This window comes from Mus musculus, chromosome 5 (genome assembly GCF_000001635.26).
Source record: "Mus musculus strain C57BL/6J chromosome 5, GRCm38.p6 C57BL/6J".
Lineage (NCBI taxonomy): Eukaryota > Metazoa > Chordata > Mammalia > Rodentia > Muridae > Mus > Mus musculus.
Genome location: NC_000071.6, coordinates 4504714 through 4513400, shown reverse-complemented (window position 1 = coordinate 4513400; position 8687 = coordinate 4504714).

Sequence of the window (8687 nt, the reverse complement as noted above, 5' to 3'; positions counted from 1 at the left end):
CTGGTGAGAAGTCTGGTGTAATTCTAATAGGCATGCTATTATATATGTTACTTGACCTTTTTCCCTTACTGCTTTTAATATTCTATCTTTATTTAGTGCATTTGTTGTTCTGATTATTATGTGTCAGGAGGAATTTCTTTTCTGGTCTAGTCTATTTGGAGTTCTGTAGGCTTCTTGTATGTTCATGGGTGTCTCTTTCTTTGGGTTTGGGAAGTTTTCTTCTATAATTTTGTTAAAGATATTTGCTGGCCCTTTAAGTTGAGAATCTTCATTCTTATACTCCTATTATCTGTAGGTTTGGTCTTCTCATTGTGTCCTAGATTTCCTGGATGTTTTGAGTTAGGATCTTTTTGAATTTTGCATTTTCTTTGATTGTTGTGCCAATGTTCTCTATGGATTCTTCTGCACCTGAGATTCTCTCTTCCATCTCTTGCATTCTGTTGCTGATGCTTGCATCTATGGTTCCAGATTTCTTTCCTAGGGTTTCTATCTCCAGCGTTGTCTCACTTTGGGTTTTCTTTATTGTGTACTTCCCTTTTTAGGTCTTGGAATGTATTGTTCAATTCCATCACCTGTTTGGTTGTGTTTTCCTGTTTTTCTTTAAGGACTTTTATTCCTTTAGCTGTGTTCTACTGTATTTCTTTAAGTGAGTTATTAAAGTCTTTCTTGATGTCCTCTACCAGCATCATGACATATGATTTTAAATCTGAGTCTTGCATTTCAGGTGTGTTGGGGTGCCCAGGACTGGCCGACGTGGGAGTGCTGGGTTCTGATGATGGTGAGTGGTCTTGGTTTCTGTTAGTAAGATTCTTACATTTGCCTTTCGCCATCTGGTATTCTCTGGCGTTAGTTGTTATAGTTGTCTCTTGTTGGAGATTGTTCCTCCTGTGATTCTTTTAGCCTCTGTCAGCAGACCTGGGAGTGTAATTCTCTCCTGAGTTTCAGTGATTAGAGTACTACCTGCTGGAAAGCTCTCTTCTTGCAGGGAAAGTGTACAGATATCTAGCGTTCGGACCTGCCTACTGACTGAAGATGAAGGCCTGAAACAGGGCCTGTCCCAGAAGCTGTGTCACTTCTGCCTGTCTCAGAAGCTGTGTAGCTTCTGTAGTCTGCACTCTCACCTGTGCAGACTAGTCACTGTGGGATCTGGGACCCAAGATGGCTCCCCCTATATTATACTTTTTAATTCATTCTTTTAAAATAATTTTAAAGTTCTGGTGCAATGGAACACCAGACTTTATTTCTCCTAACAAATTACAACCATGTACCCATTAGTCAATCTTTTATCAACCTTCCCTCCTGCTAACCAAACCTCTGAAAACCATCATTCAATCCTCAATTTCTATGAAATCAACCTTTTGAGATTTCACAAATGACTATGTTCATAAGCCTTTTGTCCCTTTGAAAATAGCTTATATCATTTAATATAATGATTTCTAGTTCCTTGCTGTCACAAAAGAAAGAATCCCACATGCTGTTGTGACTGAATCCATTGTGTATATTTGTCACGTGTCCTTCGCCAACACTCAGTTGATGGAAATTTAGATTGTGTTCAGTTTTACCTTCTCTTTATGGTTATTGTAATAGTGCTGAAAGGATGTGAGGGTGAAGATGTCTCAATGTGGCCATGACTTTTCTAATCTGAACTAGAAGAAGTATAGGAAGATTAGGGAGTCAAGAAGATTACTTCTTTAGGAATCTTACAGTCAGCTTTCTTCTTTACTGATGGCTTTCTGAGGAGAATCTATATAGTCTCCACCAGCTTAAATAACAGCTTTACTTAAATAGTGAATCTGAGTTCAAAAGGACAATCAGAGAGAAGACAGGGGAGAGATGGGGAAGAAAAGAGGAGGAGAAGAAAAGGAAGGACAAGGGGAAAGAGGAGGAAGGAGAAGATGAAAGAAGATGGGGAGGGAAGGAAAAGGAGAGGAAGGAAGAAGAAAATGAGGGAAGAAGAGGTGAGAGTAGGAGAGAAAAGTAGAGGAGAGAAGAGAGGAGGGGAGGAGAGAAAGGAAGAGGAGAAAAGAGGAGAGGGGGAGAAAAAAAGGAGAGGAAAGGGGTGGAAAAGAGAAGGGAGAGGAAAAAAGGAGAAAGGGAGGGCATTGGGGGAGAGGAGAGAAGAGATCTGTTTAATGAAGGAAGGAAATCAGTACAGGTAAAAGATAGTTATAAAGAAAATACTATTACTACATTACAAACTCTAAATCTAAAGTGCAGCAGGGGGACAGCAGGGAGCAGAAAATAAAGGAAGGGAGGAGAAGGGGATACAAACAAGTAGAGGATAAAGGAGGGAAGGAGAGAAAAGGCATGAGGCCGAGAGGGTGTAGAAAGGAAAGTGGGGAGATAGAAGATGATTCAGTCAAAGGCAGGGGTGTGTACTCAAAATGCAGTGCTAGAACAACCGGACAAACACATGCAAAGCAGTGAATCACCAGAGAACAGGCCCAATAACTCCTTCCAAACAGGCAAAAACATTCAGGAGAAGGAGTGTAAGAGCAGCTTCTGTTCCAAAATCCAACAAATACAAAGAACTCACACCAGGTAGAGAAAGAGTGAGGGCCCATGGAGACTATCTAGGAACATATGGAGAAAAAAATATTAGCTCTTAGCATGTGTAACGTGGACTTAAATTCCCAGAGAGTTGAGCATGTTTTAGGGAGAGATGTGCTGCCAGGGGCAGCATCACCCTGGCCTAAACAGATTGTGACTATGGTTTTATAGCACCCTTGAGCCAGCAGCAGAAGAGGAGAGGCAGCAGGCTGAGCAAGCTGATTTCAGCACTCATAGGAGTCACTGTCCTCCCAGTAGAGTTTACTTTCCATGTGACAGGAGGTAACAGAGAATTAAAGAGCCGAGGGTGGAATCAACCTGATGAGTACATTCTCTATCCCTCAGGGAAGGAGGCCAGCTCTGACCAGAGGGATTACAGAATTATGTATTTGCAAACTTCCCCTTTCTAAATGTTAATATGTTCTGAGTTCTTTCATCTCTCTTTCAATTTATGTATAATGTATAGATAGAATATAACACATCTTTGAATATGTAGGCCTCTGGCTTAAGAAGAACCATGTCTTGATATGCTGTACAGGCATCAGAAATCCTTATCTCTGAACTTAAGGTAACAAACAGATTGGATCTGGAGGCTACCTCTATAGATACAGAATGTAAATAAAATATAGTCATCATTTGGTACCTATGATACCTTGGTAGCTATCATAGATATGAGAATTCATGGATATCCTAGTTCCTTATATTAAATGGTCTAGAATTTGCATAGAACCTTCCCAGGACTTCCCATACACACATTACATCTAGATTTCTTAAAGTATCTAATACAATATAAAAGTGATACAGATAGTTACTAAACTCCATTGTACACATTTAGTATAGATAGAATTCTCTTTTCAAACATTTTCAGCCCTTAGTGGCTTTGATGGTTTGAATAAAAATGGCCCCATAGGTTCATAGGGAGTGGCACTATTTGAAAGGATTGAGACATGTGGCTTTGTTGGAGGATGTGTGTCACTGGGTGGGGGTTGGGGGGATATACTTTGAGGTTTCAGAATCTCAAGCAAGGACCAGTGGCTCTTTCTCCATGCTGCCTACTGCTGATCCAGATTTATACCTCTTGACTTCTTCTCCAGCGCCATGTCTACTTGCATGCTGCCATGCTTCTCACCATGATGATAAAGGACTAAATCTTGGAACCATAAGCCAGCCCAATTAAATGTTTTCCTTTATAAGAGTTGCTCTGATCATGGCATCTCCTCACAGCAATAGAATCCAAGACTGGTTAAATGGTGGAGCCTACAGATTTGGAGGGTCAATTGTGATGATAACCAGATAGTGGACTGTGTTGGTCAAGACTTTCACAGGTATGGCCAACTTTTCTCCCCTACCTACATGGTAGACTTGTGTACCTCTGCATTGTGAACTTTGCTGTGGCTGTGATACTTTCCTTAGAAAAACGTCAAAAAATGTGTGTGATACTTTGGGCCAGGTCATGATCTCTACACTCTCTGTTGGATACTATAAGGATCATCAGAAACATAGGTCAAGAGAGAGAAAGCATCCACCGGCCCTGATCTCCAAGTAATTGTAATCAACAGCTTTTTCTGTGTTGGAAAACAGGGAAAAAATGTATGAGATAACTTGGAATTATATGTCTGTCTGTCTGTCTGTCTGTCTGTTTGTCTGTCTGTCTGCATACATGTAAGCATATCTATAGTAGTTGGTTGCTACCATGACAAAATTTTCTATGTATTCATTCTTGCATGTGTCACACTGAATTAAAGAAAATATTACCCTTGCTAGTGCAGATATTACCAAAAAGCATGCAAAAAATAAGTCTCTCATATTAAATGTAACTCTACTTCAAAATGTGTGAAAAATATTTTAAGTTATAGCTATGTTTCTAAATTCTTAATGATACCTGAGAAGAGTGGAGAGAAAGTTGGTGTGTGGATTGCAGTTTGTCCTGGGGTCATAGGAGGAAGTAAATTCTTAAACATGTCTTTGAAACCCTTATTGAAATGGATGTGTGCACTCTCACAGCCTTTTTTCCAACTTGGAGAGGATCGAAGTGCGTTTCTGTATCCGTCTGAGTTGTACAAATGCCTTCCTTTGAATGGAAGGAGAACAGTCAATCTTCAGCTTTTGTTTCTTTGGGGGAACTTCTGTGAAAGTGTGCTGTGCTTTTTCTGAAAGAAGCTGACATGAAAAAATGAAACATACTCTTCCTTCTCTCACAACTTCCTAGAGAAAGACTCTTCTCCCATGAAATTTAGCATAAACCACAAAGACAAAGATAATTATAAAATATAATGTCAGGGTGCTAAGTGCTCCAGGACTGTTAGAAATTATATTTTAACATTTTCTTCAAAAGGTAAACTCAAAATAAATGGATTATCCTCCTGTCAAAGGGGAAGGTGGTAGCATGTTTTATAGCGCACTGTAGAAGACAGTTGCCTGATGCCCTAACTGCCCTGCATGGTTTATGTGTTCTGACCTAGCTGAGTTGAGCAGTTCAACCCCCCAACAGCATCTGGTTCATAAATGTTTGCTCCCTCACTCATCCAAACAGCACAGTAACAGTATGTGTGGGGTCACCAGGTAAGAACTTTCCTTAAAGATACTCAGCTCAAACATCTACAAGGATAAGAACATTTATCTAAATAAGAAGTAATCCAGCTTCTGGTTGTTATTATAAATAAGGCTGCTATGAACATAGTGGAGCATGTGTCTTTCTTACCGGTTGGTTGGAACATCTTCTGGATATATGCCCAGGAGAGGTATTGCGGGATCCTCCGGTAGTACTATGTCCAATTTTCTGAGGAACCGCCAGACTGATTTCCAAGGTGGTTGTACAAGCTTGCAATCCCACCAACAATGGGAGTGTTCCTCTTTCTCCACATCCTTGCCAGCATCTGCTGTCACCTGAATTTTTGATCTTAGCCATTCTGACTGGTGTGAGGTGGAATCTCAGTGTGGTTTTGATTTGCATTTCCCTGATGATTAAGGATGCTGAACATTTTTTCAGTCGCTTCTCAGCCATTCGGTATTCCTCAGGTGAGAATTCTTTGTTTAGTTCTGAGCCCCATTTTTAATGGGGTTATTTGATTTTCTGGAGTCCACGTTCATAGCAGCCTTATTTATAATAGCCAGAAGCTGGAAAGAACCCAGATGCACCTCAACAGAGGAATGGATACAGAAAATGTGGTACATACACACAATGGAGTACTAATCAGCTATTAAAAAGAATGAATTTATGAAATTCCTAGGCAAATGGATGGACCTGGAGGGCATCATCTTGAGTAAGTTAACCCAATTACAAAATAACTCACATCATGTACTCACTGATAAGTGGATATTAGCCCAGAAACTTAGGATACCCAAGATATAAGATACAATTTGCAAAACACATGAAACTCAAGAAGAACGAAGACCAAAGTGTGGACACTTTGCGCCTTCTTAGAATTGGGAACAAAACACCCATGGAAGGAGTTACAGAGACAAAGTTTGGAGCTGAGACGAAAGGATGGACCATCTAAAGACTGCCATATCTGGGGATCCATCTCATAATCAGCCTCCAAATGCTGACACCACTGCATATACTAGCAAGAGTTTGCTGAAAGGACCCTGATATAGCTGTCTCTTGTGAGGCTATGCCGGGGCCTAGCAAACATAGAAGTGGATTCTCACAGTCAGCTATTGGATGGATCACAGGGCCCCCAATGGAGGAGCTATAGAAAGTACCCAAGGAGCTAAAGGAGTCTGCAACTCTATAGGTAGAACAACAATATGAACAAACCAGTACCACCGGAGCTCGTGTCTCTAGCTGCATATGTAGCAGAAGATGATTTAGTCGGCCATCATTGGGAAAAGAGGCCCCTTGTCTTGCAAACTTTATATGCCTCAGCACAGGGGAACACCAGGGCCAAGAAGTGGGAGTTGGTGGGTAGAGGAGTTGGGGGGAGGGTATGGGGGACTTTGGGGATAGCATTTGAAATGTAAATGAGGAAAATACCTAATAAATTTAAAAAAAAGAAGTAATCCATCTATAGATGAGCTGTATACAGTTCTTCCAAGCTTTGCACTTAGAGTTCCCCCACAATCAAATAATTAGAGGTAATAATTCTATTGACTGCTCTACCATGCAGACTCAATCCTACCAGATTTATAGAGTTTAAGGACTTTATAGTGAGATTCCTAATAGTCCCCATAAGAACTCTGTAGGTAGAATTCAAGGGAAATGTACTTAGGTGGGGAAAATTGTTCATCTTCAGTTTCGCTAGCCTCTGGTTAAATTTACAGTAATAGATATCAAACTATAGGAATTTTATCATATGTGTGACTTTGTTACCAGTAGAAATCCCACACATCTTCTGGTCATATTAAAATTGTTGTCAATATCCCAAAATATAACTGACTCTCATCATTACTGTGAAATTGTGTTAGTTACTAGATCTATCAGAAAGGCTTATTTTCTACATTAATAAGGATGCATATAGCACAAACTTATATTTTTATAGCTGTGTTTTTATACAATCTCTTCTAGTTGAAAATATAATCAAAAGTGTATGTTTTATTGTATTTTTAAAATAATCTTAGAAAGAGTCTGCTGGGATCACTAGATTGCCAGAAGGAGCTATTGTGTGGAAGGTAGAGAAGATTGAAACATAGAAATGCTTCATATTGCTGTCTGTGTTGACAAAGTGGGATGGTTGACTTCCAACACACCCCATTCTTTCTATAAACACATTCCAGCCTTCTGTGTGTTAGCTTCATTTAGGTGCTTAGAACTCCAGGCTCCTGCACTGGTCAAGGCTGGCTCTGTTGGAAAGGAATCTAGAAAGACCCAGAAAGATCCAGAAAGGTATCTCTCTTTCAGTTTGTGAAAAACACAAAATTCTGCCTGGATGTTCCCAGCCTATAAACTACGTGCATATTGCTCTCAGACCATGCCCTCATTTGTGTCCAGTTCTCATAAATGCCCTTGAAGGAGGAGAGAATGACTGTCTCCCTGCCAGGTAGTGCCCGGGCAATTCTCTAACTTGGCTCTTGCTGTGCAGATGGCTTATTTTTGTTTTCCAGGGTTATTTGTTTGGATTTTATTAAAAGTATTCCTGTTCAAGATGAGAAAATTAAGAGCTAGAGAAAAAAAAAGCACACTTATATTCTTTCATAGTAACGTAACGTCCTTGCTGAAAACACCTTCTAGAGACACCACAAGCCTTCCATTACATCAACTAAGTAAGCCTTTAGCTACTGTGCCTTCTCTGAAGAATGGAAATGATTTTAAAAGATGTACACATAAGACTAATCCTCATTCATGGGGGTATAGGATCATTTTAATGCTATTTAAATTTTTTGTATTAATATATTTTCCCCTTTATTGCTACTACTAATGGCTATGTTATGCATCATAGAGACTAGGCTTCGGCTCAGTGTCATCTGTTCACCCTACTGCCTTGGCCAACTTGCCATATTCTGATTTGAGTACCCACTTAATCCCACAATGATAACAGAAAAATTGACTCCACATCCTAATCTATGGATACTATGGGACTTACACTGGCCTTTCAGTGTGTAGGATGTGTTTCTATTGGTAACAAAGTCACAGCCAGGCAGCGGTGACACATGCCTTTAATTCCAGCACTTGGGAGGGATAGGCAGGTGGATCTCTGAGTTTGAGGCTAGCCTGGTCTACAGAGTGAGTTCCAGGACAGCCAGGGCTCCACAGAGAAACCCTGTTTCAAAAATCCAATGTAAAAACCAATCAGAGCTATCAGCAGTTGGATCAGAGAAAAGCACCAGGGATGGTGAGATGCCAGGAAACCACTTCGTAGTTGTGAAGGGGGTGGAGGGAGGGTTTACTTGGTGATTGTATACTTGCTTGGCATGTACAAAGCCCTAAATTCAATCCCTAGAACTGGAAAGAGAGCAAAAGAGGAAAAAGTGGGTGGGAGAAGAAAAGGAGGAAGAGAGAGAAGGGGAGATGGGGACAACGGTAGAAAAAAAAAGGATCAGTCACGGTTGTTAATTTTTTTTAAAGTAAAGTCTCATGCTGTAGCCCCAGCTGTCCTTGAACTCAATGTTGTCCTGCTGCAACTACTCAGGTACTGACATGACAGACATCCTTGTGAGGTAGGCATTTTACCTATTGCTGTATCACCTCAGCTTTTACT